Consider the following 21,310-nt stretch of genomic DNA (forward strand, 5'->3'; position numbering starts at 1 on the left):
ATTCTCTTTTATCTGCATTTAGCTCTAGCAAATTCAGTACTCAACCTGCTAATATCTGCTTTGATAAGGACTCAGTCATGCAAAAAACAAACCAATAATAATGAAAACAACCACACACACACACAAACCCAGCTAGATTAGTAAGGGAGATTACAAAAAAAATTAGAAAAGGCCATCATGCATCTTATCATTTTCCTATTACTACAGAATTTGCCTTGCCTAGAAAAAGTCAGATATTATAAATCTATGTGAAATACTTGAGTCCTTCTGACAGGTCTGGTAATGGGGTCAGATTCCAGGACCTAATTATCTGAGGCATGAATTTAATGAATGAGGTCAAAGAAAACCACATTCCATTTGACACCTAAGAATCTTACTTTTTTCAGCTTTTCGAATCAAAGCCAACTGATCCACACTTTATAGAGGGAAGATGGCAAAAGAAAAGGGACAGCTTTTGGACTCAGACAGATCTGGATTTGAACGCAAAACAGGTGATATTTTAAGCCAGGGCACAAGATGACAAGATTGGTATTTTTCCATTAGCCTCAGGAAGAACAGACTGGACTGGTGAAGATTGGTAAGAAAGCAACTGATGGCAGTGACTTGGGCTGGAGTTGCGGCTTTGGAGATGCAGAAAGTGAAGGACTTATGAGCAATCTTAAAAATAAAGATCAACAGGAATTGATGATGGACAGGATATAGGAGAAGAAGGAGAAGCTGCAGTCAAGGGTGACCCAGGAGTCTGGCTTACACAACAGAATAGATGGTGATGCCATTTACTGAGCCAGGACTACTCCAAATAGAAGATGTGCTCCCAGCCAATTTGTCGACCACTATCAAGTCAATGGGTGTAGAGACTCATCTGGAGGAAGCAGTGGTAAAGCTCAGACCACTAGTACAAAAGACAATCCTTACTCATCTCTTCCTTGTAGGCCTAATCTGCTTTACCGCAGATTACTTCTAACATTCATGGCCATTTCCGTCTTATTAAATTGAGAGGCAGCAGAGTACAGCAGTTACAACCACAGACTGAACTCAGATTGCACGTATTCTAATCCTAGTTTCACTGCCTCCTAGCCGTCTGGCTTTGGGAAAATACTCTCTGTGCCTCAGTGTATGCAACTGTAAAATGGGGAAAAATACAGTATGTATCTCACAGTTTTCTTGAGATGAGTAATAAGATGGTGATGGTAATAACTAATGCTTATATAACTTACTATGTGCCAGGTACTCCATTGAACAGTTCACATAGTAAATTGACTCATTCAGTCCTCCCTACGACATAAGTGCTGCCATAATCCACATTCTAAAAATAAGGACATGGAGTCATGGAGGAAACCAGCCACTAATTTGGCTAGTTCGCAATCTGGCCAGCCCAAAGTCTGTGTTCTGAACCATTGCACTGAACTCCCTCTGACACGAACACACACAAATTTCTTAGAGCAGGGCCTGGCACAGAGGGAGAGCAGGTCGACATTAGCTCTACAAGTCAGCAAATCTAGGCTTTTCCAACCAATAGCGCTCACAAAGAAGGAGTCTCAAAGCACTTTCCACTATGGATCCCTACTGCATCTTCCCACCTCATGCTTACCTAATACCGACAGTGACTCAGTGAACTTGTTTCTGACTTCAATTCCGTGGACAGGAATCATACGGCCTGAGTTTTTCAGGCTCAACACAGACTTACTTTCTGATGCTGTGACAGAACCTCCATCTTGACACAACCTCTGAGACACAGCTCTGCAGGAAAAATAGCCCACAGCTCTGATCCTAACTTCCAGTGAGGTAAAACAGGGCTCTCTTCATGACCTCTATCTTTTTACCTTTTCACTTAATGAATGGATCAACTTTTGTGTGAGTTGAATACACTCTCTCACCCACCTAGAGAAAGAACATAAGTCTTCTTTTATAAGCAGATGGCATGATTTTATTTCCACTAACAAGGAATAATCTTAATTGACATCTAGCTCTGTCAGAGTACAGACTCAGAACAAGTACTCAAAACTGAAATAATGACTTTTTGGTAGTGGGCCTTAGCATTTAATGAGCTTATTATGGCAAAGAACTTAAATAGCAAATCAATTCACTCAGGTACAAGAGAGTTCACTGGGAAGTTACACAGCTTAAAGGGAAAGTTTATGAATCTTGCCTGAGATTTTTTTAAAAACTGGGGCAGACATTTCAAACATTTACTTAAAAATTTTCCAGGCAAAAATGAAGTTAGCCATTTACTAAAGCATAAAACTCTGGGGGACCAACAGACATGAATTACTTTTTTGAGAAAAATCCAGGATCTGCTTGAGGCTTCCTTGGCATACCTATTCAAAAGTGGGACCAAATTAGGGTCCTCAAATTTCAAGAGGATTTCAACCCAATCCCCAGATCAACCAACTAGTAAATGCATATGTGGTTGCAAGTACCTGCCAAGAGTAAAGAGTAATTGCAGTCTGCACCCTTATCAGTAAGTGTAATATTGAACCCATTGCCATCTAGGCATATGGTGACTGCATTGTTTGTAGTAGGAAAACTTTATAAACAATCTTAAACTTTAATAATAGGAAATTGGCTTAATAACTTTTGGTAAAGCTATAAGAATAAGCAGTCATAAAAAAATCACATTAAAACAATCTTTGACACTAGACAATATTGACAACATATTTTCATTGATTCATTTATATCCATTAATGCTCAAATATTAATAAATATTTATTCTAGTAGATACTCACTACTAGAACTCAAAACAACTGGAATTCTCATACATTGTTGGTTAATTGGTAGAACGCTTTTAAGAAACAGTTTGAGCAGTTTCTTATAATATTAAATACACATTTCCCACATGACCCAGCAATTCCACTCTTAGGTATTTACCTAAGAGAAATGAAAACATATGTCCACACAACGACTTGCATGTGAATATTCATAGCAGCTTTATTCATAAAAGCCAAAAACTAGAAACAACTCAAATGTCCATCAACTGATGAATGGGTAAACAAATTATGGAATATCACCCATACAATGGAAGACTATTCAGCAATAAAAAAGAATGAACTGGCACACACAGCAGTATAAATGAATCTGAAGTGCATTACGCTAAGTCAGGGGTCAGCACACTTCAGCCTGCGGGCCAAATCCAGGCCTCTGCCGATTTTTGTAAACAGGTTTGACTGGAACAGAGCTACACCCGTTCACTTATCTAACGTTGAAGATTGCTTTCATGCTACACCCAGCAGAGCTGAGTCCCTCCAACAAAGACCCTATAGACTGTAAGCCTAAAATATTTACTATCAGAATCTTTGCAGAAAAAGTCTGCCAATCCCTGTGCTAAATAAAAGAAGCAGATATAAAAGACCACATACCATATGATTCCATTTATATGAAATTCTAGAAAAGGCAAAATTATATTGACAGAAAGCATATCAGAGGTTGCCAGGGGACCGTGGGGTGGGGTTTGACTGCACAGAGGCACAAGGGAACTTTTTGGAGCAATGAAACGTCTGTATCTCAATTGTCGTGATGGTTATATGACTGTGTACATTGGTCAATACTCACTGAACGAAAGTGATTAATTTTGTTGTACCTCAACAAGCAGACCAAAAGGCCACATAAATATGTACAGATATGTATATACACATACATATATATATAATTTATCATTTACTACCTCCTGCTAGGTATGACCAGGTACTACCTCTTGCCAAGTATTCTTCCAGGTGCTGGAAATGGGACATCAAACTTTTTGTTCAGACCGAGCTTCTGCCCAGATGGTGCAGCTATAAAATGGTGGACCCTCACACTAACCCACAGCGGACTCACAGTGTAGTTTAGCCTAATCTAACTAATAAAGGGCTCATTTCTGCATCCTAGTCTTTCCTTAGACACTGTCTCTAGGCAATCTCATACAGTCCTGTGGATATACTTTAAACGTATATCTAAAACCCAAATCTTCCTCCCTCCCTGTCTCTCTCCCTCCATCTTTCCTTTCTTCCTTCCTCACTCCCTTTCTTCCTCTCTTCCTTCCTTCCTTCCTCTCTTCCTTCCTTCCTTCCTCCCTCAAACACCCAACTTCCTACTTCCTATAGCTACTTAATTATCTCACAAGCATCTCAAACAGCATATCTGAAACTAAATTCTTTCCTCCAGAATCTGTTCTTCCTTCAGAGTTCTCCACATGAAAACACGGGTTTGTGGTAGATCTTTACACCACCTTTTCTATTTCTCCTCTTCTTCTGGGCACACTAGAGGATTATACTTCGAGACGTTTGAAATAAAAGCCCACAGACTCACTGTGGCAATGACATGTGAGTAGAAGTGACAGAAGCCCTGTAGAGTCAGTGCATGAACCCCCACATTCTTTCCTCCCTTGCCACAGCAAATTTGGTGGCACCTGTGTTGAAATGGTATGCAGTCTGGATCACTGAGTTTGGAAGACCTGTAGCCCTCTTTGCACAACTGAAAACTTTGTGATATCGACCTGAGATTTTGAGGCTGTTACCACAGCATAACCTAGCCTCTCCTAACACGAGGACCTCAGGTACTCATGACAAAACCCAAGTGTCCTTCTTGACACTCCTTCTCCCTAACCTTCCGCTTCTAATCCACCACCAATCCAACTACACTCTCTCAAATCCATTCCATTTTCTCCAACTTCACTGACGTTCCCTAGGCCAAACAAAACTTCTCAACTAGACCCTTGTAACAAGCCTCCAATCTCTTTTCTACACAGCCACCAAAGTGGAAACCACAAAAATATTCAAATGGCTCCTCTGTTTAAATCCCTTCACTGGCTCCCCACTGTACTCAGACTTAAATCCAAAGTCTTCAGCATGGCCCAAAAAGGTCTGCATAATTCAACCAGTGCCCACCTGTCTGGCCCGCAGTCATATTCTCTCTCTCTCCCTCTCCCTTATTCCCTCTACCCCAACCCCATTGCAGTAGCTCTGGCCTTCAGTTGCTCAAGCATGCCAAGCTCCTACCACAGAACTTAGTCTCCTCTCCTCTCCATTTTTCCTTTCTGCCCTAAGCCCTAGTGTGTCGAAGTCACTCTAAAACACATCAACCACTCCTTCCACTTCTTACCTTTCCTTTCTTACCTGAAGGGAAAAAATAACTCTTGAAAAAATCTCAAGAAATGATAAGATTACATACTCAGAACTTATGATCCCATAGGATCTAACCACTGGTAGAAGTAGTAAGAGAAGGAAGTCATGTCCAGTGCTTGGGGAATTGGGGAAAAAAGAGAAACAGAGTGACTAGGAAACCAAAGAGGCTAGAGAAGGGATCTCTGTAAAATTATGCCTTAGAAGGACTGAGGACTTCATGAACATCACCATCCCCTCCCATCCATGCTTCTGTACTGAACTAATCCCAATTCCTCAAGAATCCCTCACTCAATTCAGTTCTAACTAAACCCTGCTGTAGGCTGTAGGTCTCTGATATAAAGAAGTGCCCTCCCCACAGAAGGTCAGAGAATACCCCCACACATCTCCACCTCTGGGCCACTAAAGTGGCAAAGGATGATATCCTCCCAGTTTGCTAAACTGGAACCCTCAATGCATTTTTTCCTTAAAATCAAATCTCCAAGCAGTTTTTATCTCTATCTTTATTGATATAAAGTGAGATTTCAGAGATACTCAGGGGACCCTCATCTGGCTGTGTGTCTAACATTGATTCTGCCAAATATAATATTAAATCTATGACTAAAAGTGTTCCAAGCTTCAAACAACAATATAGAACGTTGAAACATACCTACATTTAAATTAGGGATCTCCTGAAGAGTTTTACTCACACTTGCCCATTTTCGCTTTCACCTAAATGTTAATCTAATTGGAGAAAAAGATTTCTTTTCATATTTATTTGTTTTAAAAATCTCTAGTGTATAGAAAAATAATGCATGAGTTCTATAGGGCATGCTTTAGTGCTCTAATTCTAGTCTTTATTTCTGCTTTGGTATTTTTTTCTGGAATTCTTACTTTTTGTAATTAAGATCAGAAAAATTTGAAGTCAAACCAAATTTCTTCTTCCTCCCATTTCACCATCTGAAAATCTGGCAAATTTTGCTTGAGAAGGAGGAGCAAACTAAAGTGCTTTTGTGGGCACATCTTGTTTTTCAGGTGCAAGAGAGCTCAAGCTATTTCCTTCTGTGTCACCCTTGATAGAAAAAAACCTCAAAAAGTGAATCCTATTGAAAATGGGTCAGAAGCATCTTCTTAACAAAGCTCAGAATGTTATTATAAACTCATATGTCTAGCACTTGGAACTTGTTCAGGATTATTTCTGGGTGGTGTACAAAACATCTTCATGTTTGACAGTTGCGAATGACTGTCACAACTTGAAAAGTAAGAAACGCGGGTGAGTTTTTAGCTTTTATCAAATAAAAAGCTCTTCACTCCCTCAGGTTTACATCTGAGCCTGCATGGAATGGGAAAGCAATAGTAGTTTTCCTGTCTACTCCCATTAATTGGAAAACATATCCACTTCTACTGAAATAACTTCTAACATCAGGCCACATTTCCGCTTTGTATTTTAAAATCTATAATGTGGTTCTAAATTCTTACAGTCATCAAAGGCTCTGAAACTTTACAGGGTAAAGAGTCTTTCAAATGGGCATCTGAAATTAAAATACGTTGCTTCAGTGAACACTGATCAACTCTCAAGCTTGCTGCAGGAGATCATGTGGAAGTGTGGAGAGACAAAGAGTGAAGCCAGGAGCTTCAGAGCTCAACAGAAAAGAGACTGTAGCCAAGCTCCCTCTGGTTAGTGTTGGCCAACACCAAAGCAGCTACAGGATATAAAGGGCAGCAGGAGATCTGCTCAATACTCGTCCCTGAAGAAGCTCTCCTCATTAGAAAAAGCAGAAGAGGAGACTGTCATCTACTGCGGAACCGCCGAAGTGCCAATTCTCAAACACGATCTACTCATCTCAGTCATTATTTCTTATGACCAAACTTTGATCTCAGCAATCACAAAAGCTCAAACCCAGCACGAAGACACAGGAGAAAATGTGGCTTCCGAGGTAAAGTGGAGAGCTGAAGAACTAACCAATGAGTTAATCAATGCAGGCAATCTGAAAAATCTTCTTTTCCTCAATAGTAAACTCTTGTCTCTCAATTACTCATAATTATTCCAACTTACCACTTATCTTTTCCTAGGCAGATAGAGACATAGTAAACTATCACCACAAGCACCATTCTCCTTCCTGTGTTGTCATAATATTAAATATGTGCAATGATGTTAAGCTTCATGAGTATAAAAATGTAAAACAGTCAATATTCATTGTATAACCTACTAAAGATTACTCTTTTCTGGCCACGCAGGACTTCTTGAAGTTCCTCAGACATACCACACTTTCCACCCACTATGGGAAGTGGGAACTTCCCATGGCTGGCTTGTTCATCATATTCAGGACTTAGCCTAAACGTCATCTCCTCAGAGAAGACTTCTCTACGTAACCTAATGCCAGTAAAATTGGCACACACACTCCAACACACACACACATTCCCAGTCATCCTCTCCTTCTCCCTCATCACTTATCACTAGCTTGCAGCATATTACACACTCAGCTATTTGTTTATTGTCCTAAGTTTACCCTAGAGTATAAACTCTATGAGGGCAGGGAGGCTGTCTTCTTCACTGTTATATCTCTAGTCATGTAGCATGTTTTCAATGAATATTTAGTGAAAGAGTAAGTGAATAAATGAATAAACAGATCAGATTTTAGGAAGCTATTTATTTTTCAGACACTTTAGAAAATTCCTCAGAAGTACAGTGAAAAATAACAGGTTACAGATTCAACTCAATAGATATGTGACCTGGAGAGATTGAGGAAGACTATGGAAGAAAGAAGTGGTTACTTAAGCATGGTGCAAATTAAATATCACCAGAGTGTAGCAGGAAAAACTAGCGGGCATTAGACCCAGGCTCTAGTCAGAGTCATGGAATCAGAATGCTCTGATTTAAAAAAAAAAACCTAGAAATAATAACCAAAATGAGATAACTTACATGAAATTATTTTATAGCATATAAAACATGCAGAAATAACCATATAGCAAGCATATGCTACTCTACCTATCTTCCCTTCTCCATTAATCTCCACTGCAGACATCATCATCAATCATTGATAATAAATTTCACTCCTTTCTGTCCTTACCTATAGGACATCAGAATCACCAACAGTGACTAATCACAATTTCTAAAAGCCTTTTAGCAAAGTAAGCAAATTAGGAATAGAGGGGAACTTTCTTCCTAAAAGATGTCTACAAAAAGTCTACAGCAACCATCATGCTCAGTTATGAAACCATCAAGCTTTTCCTTTAAAAATGAAAAGAAGGCAAGGAATTCAAATAGCACACCTCTATTAAATATTGTGCTGGAGTTCCCAGCCTACACAATAAGACAAGAAAGACAAATAAACATTATAAGGATGGACGAGAGAGAAAGTAAGTTTGTCATCATTCAGATGACGTGATTGTCTACCAGAAAGTTTATTCGTGATAATGAGACAGCTTGTCAAGGTTTCTGAATATAAGATCAGTATAAAGAAGTGACTTGCATTTCTGTACACCAGCAACAAAGCATTAGAAAGAGCAAACTTTTAAATATACAATTTATAGTAATAAAAGAATAAGATACTTAGGAATATATCAAGTGAAATTTTACAAGATCTTTCTGTGTAAAGTAATAAAATTTATTGAAAAATATTAAATACCAAAATAAATGGAAATAGATATATAAAGTTTATGAACAAGAAGAATCAATATTGTAAAGATATCAACAAGGATATGTAACAAATATAGAGGCTGGATAAGAACCTACACACAGATGGAAACTTGACATACACTAAAGCTGACACTGAAAACCAGTGTGGGGCAAAATGAACTATTTAATAAATGGCAATTGGATGATGTATGGAAAAATTAAATTCAACTCCTTCATCACAATCTACACTAAAGGAAACAATTCTAGAGATTAAGTCTTTAAATAACAGAAAAGGAAATCTTAGGAAAAATATACATACAAGAGTAGCTTAATTACCATAGTGTGAGATGGATTTCTTAAGCAGGATATAAATAGCTCAAAACATAAAGAAAGTGACTGGTCAATTCATCTGAATACAATTAAGAGCTACTTATCAAGAGGTACCATAAGAAGGGGCCAGCCCCGTGGTGCAGCAGTTAAGTTCACACGTTCCACTTCAACAGCCTGGGGTTCGCCGGTTCGGATCCCAGGTGTGGACCTACACATCACTTGTCAAGACATGCTGTGGCAGGCATCCCACATATAAAGTAGAGGAAGATGGGGGCCCATCTTCCTCAGCAAAAAGAGGAGGATTGGCAGCAGATGGTAGCTCAGGGCTAATCTTCTTCTTCAAAAAAGGTATCATAAGAAAAAATATAATATAAAAAATATAAGCCACTTATTGAGAAGGCATTTGTAACATTTAAAATGAACAAAGACTTATTACATAGAATAGATAAAGAACTCCAGTGAATCAATATGAAAAGGATAAGCAAGCCAAAAGACATATCTAGGCATTTCATGAAAGAAAAAACATGAAAGTCAGTAAACCTATGAAAAGACGGTCAACCTCATTAGTAATTAGGGAATTGCAAAGAAACCCCAATGTGACACCATTTACACCCATGAGATTACAAAATCTATACAACGTGAGAACTCCAAGTGTTGGCAAGTGTGTGGAGCAATAGAAATTTTCATGTACTCCTGGGGAGAATTTAAATTGGCACAACTACTTTAGGAAAACGTTGGCATTACCTAGTAAAGCTGTAGGTGTGTACACCCTACAATATGGCTCCTCCTCTCCTGGGTATACATCCTGGAGAAACTCTTGTTCACCTGCTCTAGGAGAGGTGTACAAAAATATTCATAGCATCATCTTAGCAGAAAGAAACTGGAAACAACTCAAATAAATGTCTAGCCCAAGAAAAACAAACTGTGGTATAGTCATAAAACGGAATACACTATAAAGAGTGCAAACAAATACATACGGCCACATGCATCAACAAGGGTGAATTTCAGAAACATAATATTAATGTTGAACAAGTCACAGAAAAGTTCATCCAGAAGGATTCCATTTTTATAAAGTTCCAAAATATATTGTTTATATTTATGTAACTGTAAAAATAAAAAACAAAGAAATCATTAATAAAATATTCAGGACGAAGTTTACAGTGTGGAGGGGAACGGGATCAGGGCTTCAAAGGTACCAGTAATGTGCAAATTTCTTACGCTGGCTGTTGGGTTCATAGGTATTAATTTTATTATTCTTCATCAAACAGTGCATATATATAATATACCCTCTTTTGCCTATATGGTATACTTAATAAAATTGTAAAATTCCATCATAATTTATTAAAATAAAAATGTTGCTTTGGTTTTATTTGCCTAGAAAATTCAGTTATGTGAAACACCACATTTTAGCACAATAATGAAAGAATGGGGAGTTCCTATATTAATAAACAACGGAAGTCCCTTTAAACCTTGTTGAATATATTTAAATTAACTATATCTTAAGAAAGGATATATGATCTGCTAAAGAATGAATCTTTTCTTTCCTAAAGAGGGAAAGAAAATATTTTCTACTATTGAAGAGTTTAATAACCACCAGATTTGAAGAGCACAGAATAACTGCAGTCTCTTTCTGGTTTTCTTAATCCATGGCGTGTTTCTTGTTCTTTGCCTGAAATTCTCTCTCACGTACCCCCACGTGTATTCATCACTCCCTTGAAGGGTGGATGGCTTCTCATGAGATTATTTAGCGACTCCAGGGGACGATGAGGTGGGGGTGGGGGTTCACACAGAGAGAAATGAGAAAGCAACTGACATGTAGCCTCAGAAAGACCTTCTTTCCATGCCCCTGTTATTAAAACTAGTAAAAATAACTGTCAAAAGTAAAACCCTGAAATGACTTCAATTGCTACAAATACTTGCTAATAATTCCCATTTAGTCATTCTCTAGATGTTTGCAGTGACTATAGGATGAACACTGGCTGTGCTCACTTCCAGTTGTTTTTAAAAAAGCAACGAGCTTTCTAGTTCCAAAACTGTCTGACTTATTATAAATAATCTAGTCTTGTCCTTGCATTTTAAAAATAGCGAAACTAACCGGAAAAGTTAAATGACTGAAGCGATAAACCTATCTTCACATGATTAAGATCATAACCTCTGAGGTCAGAGGGCCTGCATTGGAATCCTGGCTCTATCATGAACTAGCTGGGTGACTCTTGGCAAACCCCTTAAACTCGCCAGGCCTCAGTTTCTCATCTGTAGAATGGAGATGATACTGCACCTTACAGGGTTGTTGTGATGATTAAACGATGCCACGTGCTTCCATGAGACCCTGGCATATAACAAATGCTCCATAAATAATCATTATTTTTATTTCCTAAGGTCACGAAGCCAGGTAGGCCCCCAAATAGAATTTTCCATAGATATCTCTTCTTTTCCACCCCTAACCTACACATCTCATTTCTAAAGTTACAGCAATTTCATAATTAACACTGTTTATAATACTGAACTGTACCAATAAACTTCCCTCTCCTCCCCAGGGCTAACTGAAACATATGCAAGTATACTTCAAACTAATAAATATGCAATAATTCAATAAATAATTGTCGCTCTACTTTCTGCCAATCCCTTCAGTCTAGTTTACACATTTAATGGGTATTTTCAGCTGTGTTTCCAGATAAATCCTTCACTCATTAAGGGATCTGGCAGCTGGTGCTTCTCTCCAGCACTCTTTTTTTTCATAATTATCTTTCTTTTCAACCTGGCATGGAGCAGAAGGGAGTGATTATCATGAGACATCTCCCCAGTCAGACAGGCTCTTAATGATGGCAAGTGAAACCAGAACAGCCCTGTAACCTGAGGCTTGTGAAGAGAAAATCCCCCTACTCTTCTGACCTGACCCCCACTGCTGAGAAATAGTCACAGTGTGCTGTGACACCTACAGGGAAAGGTCACGCGAAAGAGCATCACCTGAAATCCCCCCACATCTTCTTCATCACAAGTCAGCATTTCACGTTACAGCAGGAGAATCAGATGTAAGACTGAAGATGGCTCTAGGCGAGGTCGGTTCTGGGAAAGGCACACTTAGTTACCCTACAGCCAAAAGCAAATAATCTAACTAAGCCAACATGCAAAAGTAGTGTTTCATAAATTTAGACTTTTGCGGTAAATCTCTCTGTTGAGCATTTTGCTTCATCTTTCCATTATAAAATGTCTAAGGCTTATTTGTTTGTGGTGCTATTTTAATTCAAGCAGTGCTTTACTTTTAAACTACTCAACACGTTATCATAAACGCTTAATGGCTTTGCAAACAATTTTTACTTGCTTTAAGCCAACACAACTACCGATAGAAGCTCAAAACGTACATAGAATCAATCCGTAATTCCCAGTTCTCTCCTTTCCCTGCTGCCTTCAGAGGCCCACCCTGAGCTGACGAAGGCTCATGTTTAAGGCACTAGCAAAGCAGGCACATCCCATCAATGAGAAAATAACACATAATTTGTTACTTAATATTTCTAAAAACATACTAAAGTCATCATCATGGGAAAATGTGCACTGCTTTGGATTTCCTGACACTTATTTTATGGTTGTTTTTCATTTTAATTATACATAGGGTGCAGGCACCATGCACGAACTTCCCTGGCCCAGCTTCAGCCTGCTTTTCCCAAGAGCTGTAGTTTATTATACTCTGAGATCACATATAAAATATTTAACATGAGCACAGGGTGCAAATGACCAATCAGAAAGGAGGCTGGCCATGATGGACCAGTATACTAGTGAGTCCTGGCTGAAGGCCAGGGCCTTGGACACTCCAGAGTCCCAGGAAGGAAAGAGGAGGAGGTGGGTGCTGAAGCTTTGCTATTGTTATGCAACCACTCGTGTCTAACGGTATCAGCATCCAGCTCCCATTTCTCCATGTTGTCCAAGAACTTATTAATAAATTATTGGAAGTCTTGCAAAAAGCTCAGTGTACTATATCCAAGGCATCATTACCCACTTGCCAAATAAAAAGAACACTAGTTAATTGTTAAAAAAAAATTCTAGAACTTCCGCATAGTAATTTTTAGTTCTTTGTTCCTACTTCCCTGATTCCTCTAATATTTCCTCTCCTTGGAAGCAAAGCAGTAGTCAAAACACACATAATCACATCTTAACAGGTTACCGTTTCCTTGCTAAAAACTTGGTAACTGAAAAAGAAGGGAAAACTTCTTGTTTTTGTGAACCATTAAACAGAAATCAAAATTTTTCTAACCAAAACGCACTGATTCATGCAGCCCGAGAGGGAAGGGCTGAACCAACTCAGTTAGCAAGGTTTAGGATTCTACTTTTGATCAAAGCCCTGACCTAACGGCCACTGTTTTTTTAAACATTTTCATTTATCCAAGATCAAAAAGTTGCAAGAAATCTGTCAACCTGTAATTCACAGCATCCCTTAATTATCTGTTAGTTAAAAATCTCTGTATCCACAGAACATGGCAGGTCTTACAAGTTTCAAGACAGGGAAGCTGCCAGGCCAAGTGTCTGTCTTTGGGGGACAAAGTTAAGTCACTAGAGGCAGCTCTTAGTTCAGGGATGAGTCAACACAGTGGCCTCATACAGTTATGTAAATGAGAGGTGAACTAATAGCACTGAGCAGGGGGAGGGGCAGTGACCTTTTGCGACCTGAGAAGGCTTACCCCTCCCAATACTCTTTGGTAGGCAGAGCAGGTCACTGGGGAGAAGGTGGGTAAATTTGCATAAAGATAGAGGAGCTGCCAGGAAAAAAGGGACCAAGAACTGCTGCCTTTTGACATTCAATTTAATTAGACTCTCTGATGGGTTGGGATTGTCCTGACAGAAAAGGAAACCTAGAGACTAAAGGGATTAATTAACAGACCAACAAAGCGGTATTAAAAGTACTTTAAACTGAAAACATCAGAGCCCTCAACAGCTACAGAAAGAAAATTGTCTTAACTTAAGCAAAGGCTCCAGATAATATAGCTGCCATTGACCTCCCTTGAGGCAGAAGACTGACCCTTAGCACCAGAAAGTGTGAATTCAGATGACCATTAGCATCAAAATCCCAACAGAACTTTCCACACCATCCCATTGCAGCTCAATCTACTCCTCCTTTTTATTAAGTTGATGTCTAAACCCTTACCTCTGGCTATTCAGCAAGTTACCCATTGCTGAGTACTCTTAAAGCACATGTAAATAAACCTTCTCTTTCCTCTTTAATTGGTCTATTGTCTGTCCAATGGCAGGACCCAGACCTTTTGAACCTAAGTAGGTAGAGGAAAACTTTCCCTCCCAACAGGTCCCAAAGACAGAAGGAGAAGTCAGAGGTATAACCCAAGTTCAAAAACAGGATCTGGAGCGTTCTTCCACAATCCCTATCATGCAGGCACAGGGAGTCTGCACAGAAGCCACAGCTGAACTTGGGCATGTACACTGAAGAACTGCATGGAAGGCCAATGGTGGGGCGCTCTGTGGCCTGTGCAAGGATCTGGACCAGATCAGGCCCCCGGTTCTCTCTCTTCCTGGCATCCTGAAGCAGATCTGAAACCTGGAACATCTAAACTGCTAAAGTTTGCAGATAGTGGCAGAACTGAGGAGATGAGGTGTTCATTGACTTTTGACTAATATGTATAAAAGAATTTTCGGGAAATTGATATGAAAAATGAAAGAATACTGACCAAATCTAGACATGAATGCACACAAGTCCATGGAGAGAAAGAGTGAGAAAGAAAGAACAAACATCATTTTAAAAATTGCTATGGCCAGGATAAAAAGGGGAAAAGAAACTAACATTTACAGATGGTCTTCTCTGTAAATACACTTAAATCTAAGTTGCTGAATTCTTGACTCTGCTCCCCACAATGTTTCTCCTTTAACATTTCCTCTTTGAGAAAATGGAACCTCTGTTCAAGCAATCTGAGAATCATTCCTAACTCTTTTTTTCTCATCTTGTACATCTGCATTCATTGTCAAGACCAGCAGATCTAATCTCCTAAGTCTCTCTCTCAAACAGTCTTCTTCCACCTCCACCCACCATCACTTCTGTTGGGACGTCTGCAGTAACCTCCTCACTAGTCCCCTGCATTCACTTGCTCCTCCCTCCACTCCCAATACCATACACTACAGAGCACTTTTAAAATATCTTATCACTTCCCTACTTAGAATCCCTCAATGGATTCCCCTTGCTCCCAGAATACTTAACGTCATCTTGCATCATTCTCTACTTGTTTATTACGTTTCAGTCACTAAGTTCTTCCCAGAAAGGGTGAGGCTCCATCCTACCTCACTCTCTATCAGGAAAGCTCTTCTGGTGGTAAACTCATCATCTTATGATCTTGGTTTAAATATCACCTTTTCAGAGACATTTTCCCTGCCTCACCAGCCAACTTCAAAATTAGACACTTATTCTCTCTATAATAGCCTATTCTTTTCCTTCTTAGAACTGGTCAAAATATGTGACAATATTTTTATTTGTGTGCTTATTCATTCATATCCACTCTTCCAATAGAAAGTAAACTCCATGAAGGCAGGAGATGTGGTAGTTTTGTTTACCACTGACAAGCATTGCCCAGTACAGCTCCCAGACCCATAGGAGACAGTCAATAAATATTTGCTGAATGCTACTGAACTTAGGCCTTTTAATTTCCAAACTACCTATGAAATCATGAGTATCTGACCTAATTTTCTCAATGCAGTTCTTATTTATACCTGCTGAACTACCATAATGATTGATAAATTCTCACTTTCATTCTGAGCTGTATGATGAGTAATATAGTCACTCAACCCATAAGAAAGCTGAGATTCAGAGACATCAAATAAGGAGCCAATTCTCCGTATTCATAGTAGTTATGCTCTATAAAGTCACCATGAATGCTGAATTAGCAAATGCGAAACTATTGCTCCCTAGAGAAAATACAGGCTTAGGTTCCCGAGAACCACTGGCCACAACATTTTTGTCAGATTATCAATACAGAACCTTGTTTTATGTGTGTTTCTGTTTAAAGACACCTTATTTAATTTATATTGTGGATTCATTAACATTGAACTCACAGCAACAGCACTACAACTCATGCCTGTACAAAGCTTATCTAATGCACATATTTTCTCTTTAAGGCATAACACAGCCTTCTTGCACTTAGGAACACTAGACAGCACTTGAACACATGCTTGGAGCTAATTTTAAACAGTGAAATCACAAACAAAAAGCACAAAAATACGGAAAACATGACACTGAATAGACTGTGAAAAGGACATTTGTTTACAGGATGAGAGCTGAAACAAGCAGGCAGAGTGTTGCCTTGTTCAACCTCAGCTGGGAACATGCTCACTGGGCGACTCAAAATTTTCACCACTCTGGGCATGCCCACGAATGACTGTAAAAGCACCATTAAGCATTGATTTGGGGTTACAAATAAATACTTGTGAGTAGGTGAATTCACAAATATGGAATCCACGGATAATGAGGATCGACTATAGCTTGTCTAAGGTAATACAGACGCTGTAGACGAGGACTGACCCCAGATAATGTCCAACTTCACAGCCTATGTCCATTCATTATATCAGTATTACCAAGAATGGAACTACTTGTTCTAAAACAGGGTACTATTACTCTAGGTTGATTGGTCATAATTATTAACACCCTAGATAGCTAGCTTATCAAAGTTCCAGTAGAAAGTGCAGAGTGAGAGAGGCAAAACTCTTCTTCATGGAGTGGACATAAATCTGTAAAAGTAGGCAGTAATTTACAGCTTTGCACTACTGAAGAGTTAAACTGCAGGAACTAGCTGCTACTTCTTAAGCGACAAGTCAAAAGGGAGTCCCAAGTTACATACAATAACAAAGGGTGATTTCACAATAGGATGTAGGCCCTAAGATTAACAAAAATGTAAACTTATGAGAATGTAAGTATTTTTAAGAGTCAAAGCTTGAACCATCGACAAACTAATGCCCAGGTAAATTTACATGTAGAACATGAGAGATCCAGTATTCGTGCCTCTTTCTAGCCCACAATGAAGGAGAGAAACTTCAAGAAGTTTCCAGTACTTGACTACTCTCACTATTCAGGAAATCCCCTTTATGGTGAATTTCTCACTTCTTAGTATATTTTTATTTCCTTTTTTAAAACACATTCAGTAACAAGGGTTGGGAGCAATCTGCAAGTTTATAAACAGTATGAATAAAATATTTTCAATTACACATTAGATTTCTAGTTAAGAATTTAAAAGATTATATAAGAATTCAACATAAGGAAATACTTCCTACCAGTCCACGTTATTCTAACTGGCTCTTTTGGCAGTCAAGACTCACACTGCTCTAGGGCTACAAGACAACGTCTGAAATATTTTTAGCTAGTTGATGTAAATTTAAGGCAATCTCAGAAACATTTGCTTTTTATTAAAAAAAGAAAAGTCTTCTTCCTACTATTTAGGAACCACTAGCTTGGGCCTGAGGGGCATTTCTGAAATTTTGAAGAAAGTAAAATGTTATCTCCTAAACTTAATTTACAACTCATAATTTGAAATAATTTCAGACACGTAAAAATTCCAAGATGAATAGAAATATACCCTTCGCCCAGGTTCCCCACATACTAACATTTTATCACAGTAGGTTTATCTCTTCTCCTTGTGTTATGATTTTTTTGTGAACTGAGAGGAGTTCAGAATATGCCACCTCAAAATATGCCACTCTGGCATAAGGATTATTTTGAGCTGAAGGCAACTTTTAAAAAAGTAAACACAGGATGAGCTTTCTGCCCTCTGCCACTCTGCCTGAAAACAGAACATGAATTTCCCTTACAAAGGTGTCCCCCACTCTCCAACCCAGGAAGAGCATAACAACCTAACCACCTAACACAACATGGCGCTGAGATGGATCTGCATGCACAAATGTTACCACATTAACCCTTATCTTCCATTAGTTCCTCCGTATATTTACCTTCCCACAGTTTGCCACCTTTGGAAGCCTAAAATTCTTTTCCTTTGTCTTGTCACTTCTGGAGGACCTAGGAGCAGACAGGAAAAAGAATTGTTTTTCCTCCCCTATAACCGTCTATGAGTAAGTTGCAGACGTGATGCCCTTTTACCCCAAATACTTCAATGCGTATTTCTGAAGATCAAGAACACTCACCTACAGAATAACAGCACAACTATCAAAATCAGGAAATTAAAATTGATACGACACTACTATGTAATCTACAGTCCCTATTCAAATTTCACTACTTGTCTCAATTATTTCCTTTATAGTAAAAGAACACAGAATTTGTTTCCCTGGTCCAGGAGCCACTCCAGGGTCACTTACGGCATTGAGTTGCCTGTTTCTTTGGTCTCTTTCAATCTGGGACAGTTCTTCTGCCTTTCTTTGTTTTTTGTGACCTTGACACTTTTCAAGAGTACAAGAAAAATCTACAAAGTTATTTTGTAGAATGTTCCTGTATTTGGGTCTATCTAATGTCTCCTTGTAATAAGATTCTTCTTATGGATTTAGGGCAGAAATATGACAGCAGTGAATTTACACCTCATATCAGAAAGCACACGCAGTTGCTTTGTCCCATTAATGGGGGTGTCAGCTTTGAGCACTTGGTTAAGATTGTGTCTGCCTGGTGAGTTCATAAATTTCTACTTGTAATTTACATTACAGGGCACATAACACAAAAATTCAAAATACTTTACAAATGAGTCTGCTTATAATTTCTACTGCCTGCATTTTTTGTTATATTTTAAGAGATTTTATTTGGGAGTTCTTCTTTATTTTCCACCTGTTTTCTTCCTTTCATTACTGAGTACAATGTTTTACCACTTTTCCTCTTTATCTTATAACACGTTACAGGAAAAGTGTCTAATTGAAAATTATTTTAGGCAATGTTTAAAATGATGTTGGTTTTATAAAAAAGAAAAAAATGATGTTAGTTTTAGGTAAATTTTGAAATCTATAGGTTTTGTTGACTTCTATATTTTACTTGTGCTGTGTATAGAATGTGTTGCTTAGACAATCCATTGAATGTGAATACCTATTTTGGTCATACGTACTAAAAACAAACAAACATGAATGTTAACATGCAGTCCACTCGGGCTGCTGTACCAAAGTATGACAGACTGGGTCGCTTATAAACAACAAAAATTTATTTCTCATAGTTCTGGAAGCTCGAAGTCTGAGATCACGGTGCCAGCATGGTTGGCTTCTCGTGAGAACCCTCTTCTGGGTTGCAAACTGCCTACTTCTGCTTTCATCCTCACATGGCAGAAAGAAAAAGCTAGTAGCTCTCTGGCCTCTTCTTCTAAGGCCACTAATCCCATTTTTGAGGGCTCCACCCTCATGACCTAATTACCTCCCAAAGGTCCTGCCTCCAAATACCATCACATTGCAATCAGGCTTTCAACATATGAATTTTGGGGGGACTTATGCATTCAGTCCATAACACACATTTAATTGCTTACACTGAAACAAGATTAATGAAGCGATACAAATAAAAATTAAAAGCACAAGTCATTAGAAAAGATACATTATAAACAAGAGTGAGCAAAATAATTAGATTGCAGAAAACCCGGAAATGTTCTGTTTGTTTAATTGGCAGGAAAACACTAAATGCTAGATCTACTCAAAAAGCTGCCTCAGAAATTTGACCCCGACAAATTACTTCTTTTGTTCTAACCTGTAATAAAACTAGCAAGGGGTACGTACAAAAGAAGACACAAATACAAATGCACACAAATTTACTTGAACTTGTGACTGTTCAAACAACATTGCAGATATCATATCTGAAAATATACAGAATTATCTGACAACGTGCAGAAAGTATACATGCTATGCTTTGCTTTTAAGTTCTAAGCAAAGTCAACACTGCCTAGGAAATCGTTTCAAGGTTTGGTTTAATATTTTTCCTGCAGCATATGCATAAACCACCTTGGACAATGCCTGAAAATCTACCTCTCGTCTGGTCTCCCTGACTCTACTCTTGCCCACAACAGTTGATTCTCCAGAATGATCCATTTTAGACATAAATCAGATCATGTCACTCTCCTGCTCAAAACCTTCAGAGGCATCCCATCTCACTTAGAAAAACATTCAAAGCCCTATCTACAGTCCATCAGCCTCTGCGGTCTAGCCTCGAGCCCCCTCAGCGCCTTTTCCCCTGTCTCTCCCTCCACTCCAGCCACCCTGACTCTGCTGTTCCCCAGCACAGCAAGCACTGGGCTGCTCCACTGCCTAGAATATTCTCCCCCAGATTCCCCTGTGGCTCGCTGTCTCTTCACTCAGGGTTCTAATGAAGCCTTCCTTGACTCCCACCTAAAATGATGCCCCTGTCCTTCCCTCCCCCTGCCTAGTTTATTGTCTTGCTGGTGTTTCTCAAAGCCTGACATTATCTCCGGCATTTGCTTATTTGTTTATTTCCTGGATTCCACTAGAAAAGAAGCTTCAAGTGATAAATGAGCGTTTGGTTCCCCACTGTATCCCCATATCTAGGAGAGGGTCTTGTACATATTGACACCTAATAAACATGTGTTAAATGAAGCAATGAATGAGATTTTCACATGGTGAAATGCATGCACATACCCACAACACACAGAATATGGAGGGTGAAAACTCTGTCTTTGCATCAGAATGGCCTGTAGAGATTTTGAAACTCCACACGCCAGATCCAACCAATGAAGACCCTGATTCATCAGGCACTGCCAGTGTTAAGCACTCCACAGCTGATTCTGATGCAGAGCCAGGAGCCAGAAACCTCTCACAAGAGGCTGAAGATGTAGGCCCCTCTTCAATTTGAGGGCTCCTGGGTGGTACTTCCAACGCCATGCTTTAGCTGCCTGATCTTGGCTGGGAATGACTTTACCTAGAAAGGCAGTAACTTCAGCCCACAGTGGTGTGGCCATAGTGACCTCATCTCCAGTCCTGGAGCCAGCTGCCGTAAGGAACAATCACACTTTCTCAAGCAAGGTGTTTTATTTGTGAAAAAAGGGCGCAGACCAACAAAGCAGGTTTCCTTTACTTTGGAAACCTCCCGAATGTTGGGATTGTTATGAGGCAGGTGGTTGAGGAGGGAGGGAGGAATGCAGAAAGAGGAACCAAGAGAGAGCTTTGGATAATGAGCACAAGGTAGCAGAAGTAGATTGTTCCTGCCTAGGGAGACTCACTGAGAAGAGGAGAACGGGGTTAGAGAAGAGGATGGCATGGTCTCCTGATATGTTTCCCAGTGGTCTTTAATGCTTATCACCCAGGCCCTGGACCCAATTCATACACAGGCTCATATTGAACCGTCATGTTACAGACTGAATGTTTGCGTCCCCCAAATCCC

General features: G+C 39.2%; 1 protein-coding gene across 19 annotated transcripts in view; it reads right to left on the reverse strand.

The window, feature by feature from the left end:
• ELMO1 (engulfment and cell motility 1) overlaps positions 1-21,310 on the reverse strand; it is a 523,658-nt gene that overhangs the window by 447,117 nt on the left and 55,231 nt on the right. For 5 of the 19 annotated variants that reach the window (XM_070616278.1, XM_070616271.1, XM_070616276.1 and 2 more), the window contains exon 2: positions 17,953-18,019. The exons of the other annotated variants lie outside the window; for them this stretch is intronic. The gene's annotated coding sequence lies outside the window, so the exon portion shown is untranslated. The remainder of the gene's footprint in view (positions 1-17,952; positions 18,020-21,310) is intronic. 19 annotated transcript variants of the gene reach the window in all.

This window comes from Equus przewalskii, chromosome 4 (genome assembly GCF_037783145.1).
Source record: "Equus przewalskii isolate Varuska chromosome 4, EquPr2, whole genome shotgun sequence".
NCBI lineage: Eukaryota > Metazoa > Chordata > Mammalia > Perissodactyla > Equidae > Equus > Equus przewalskii.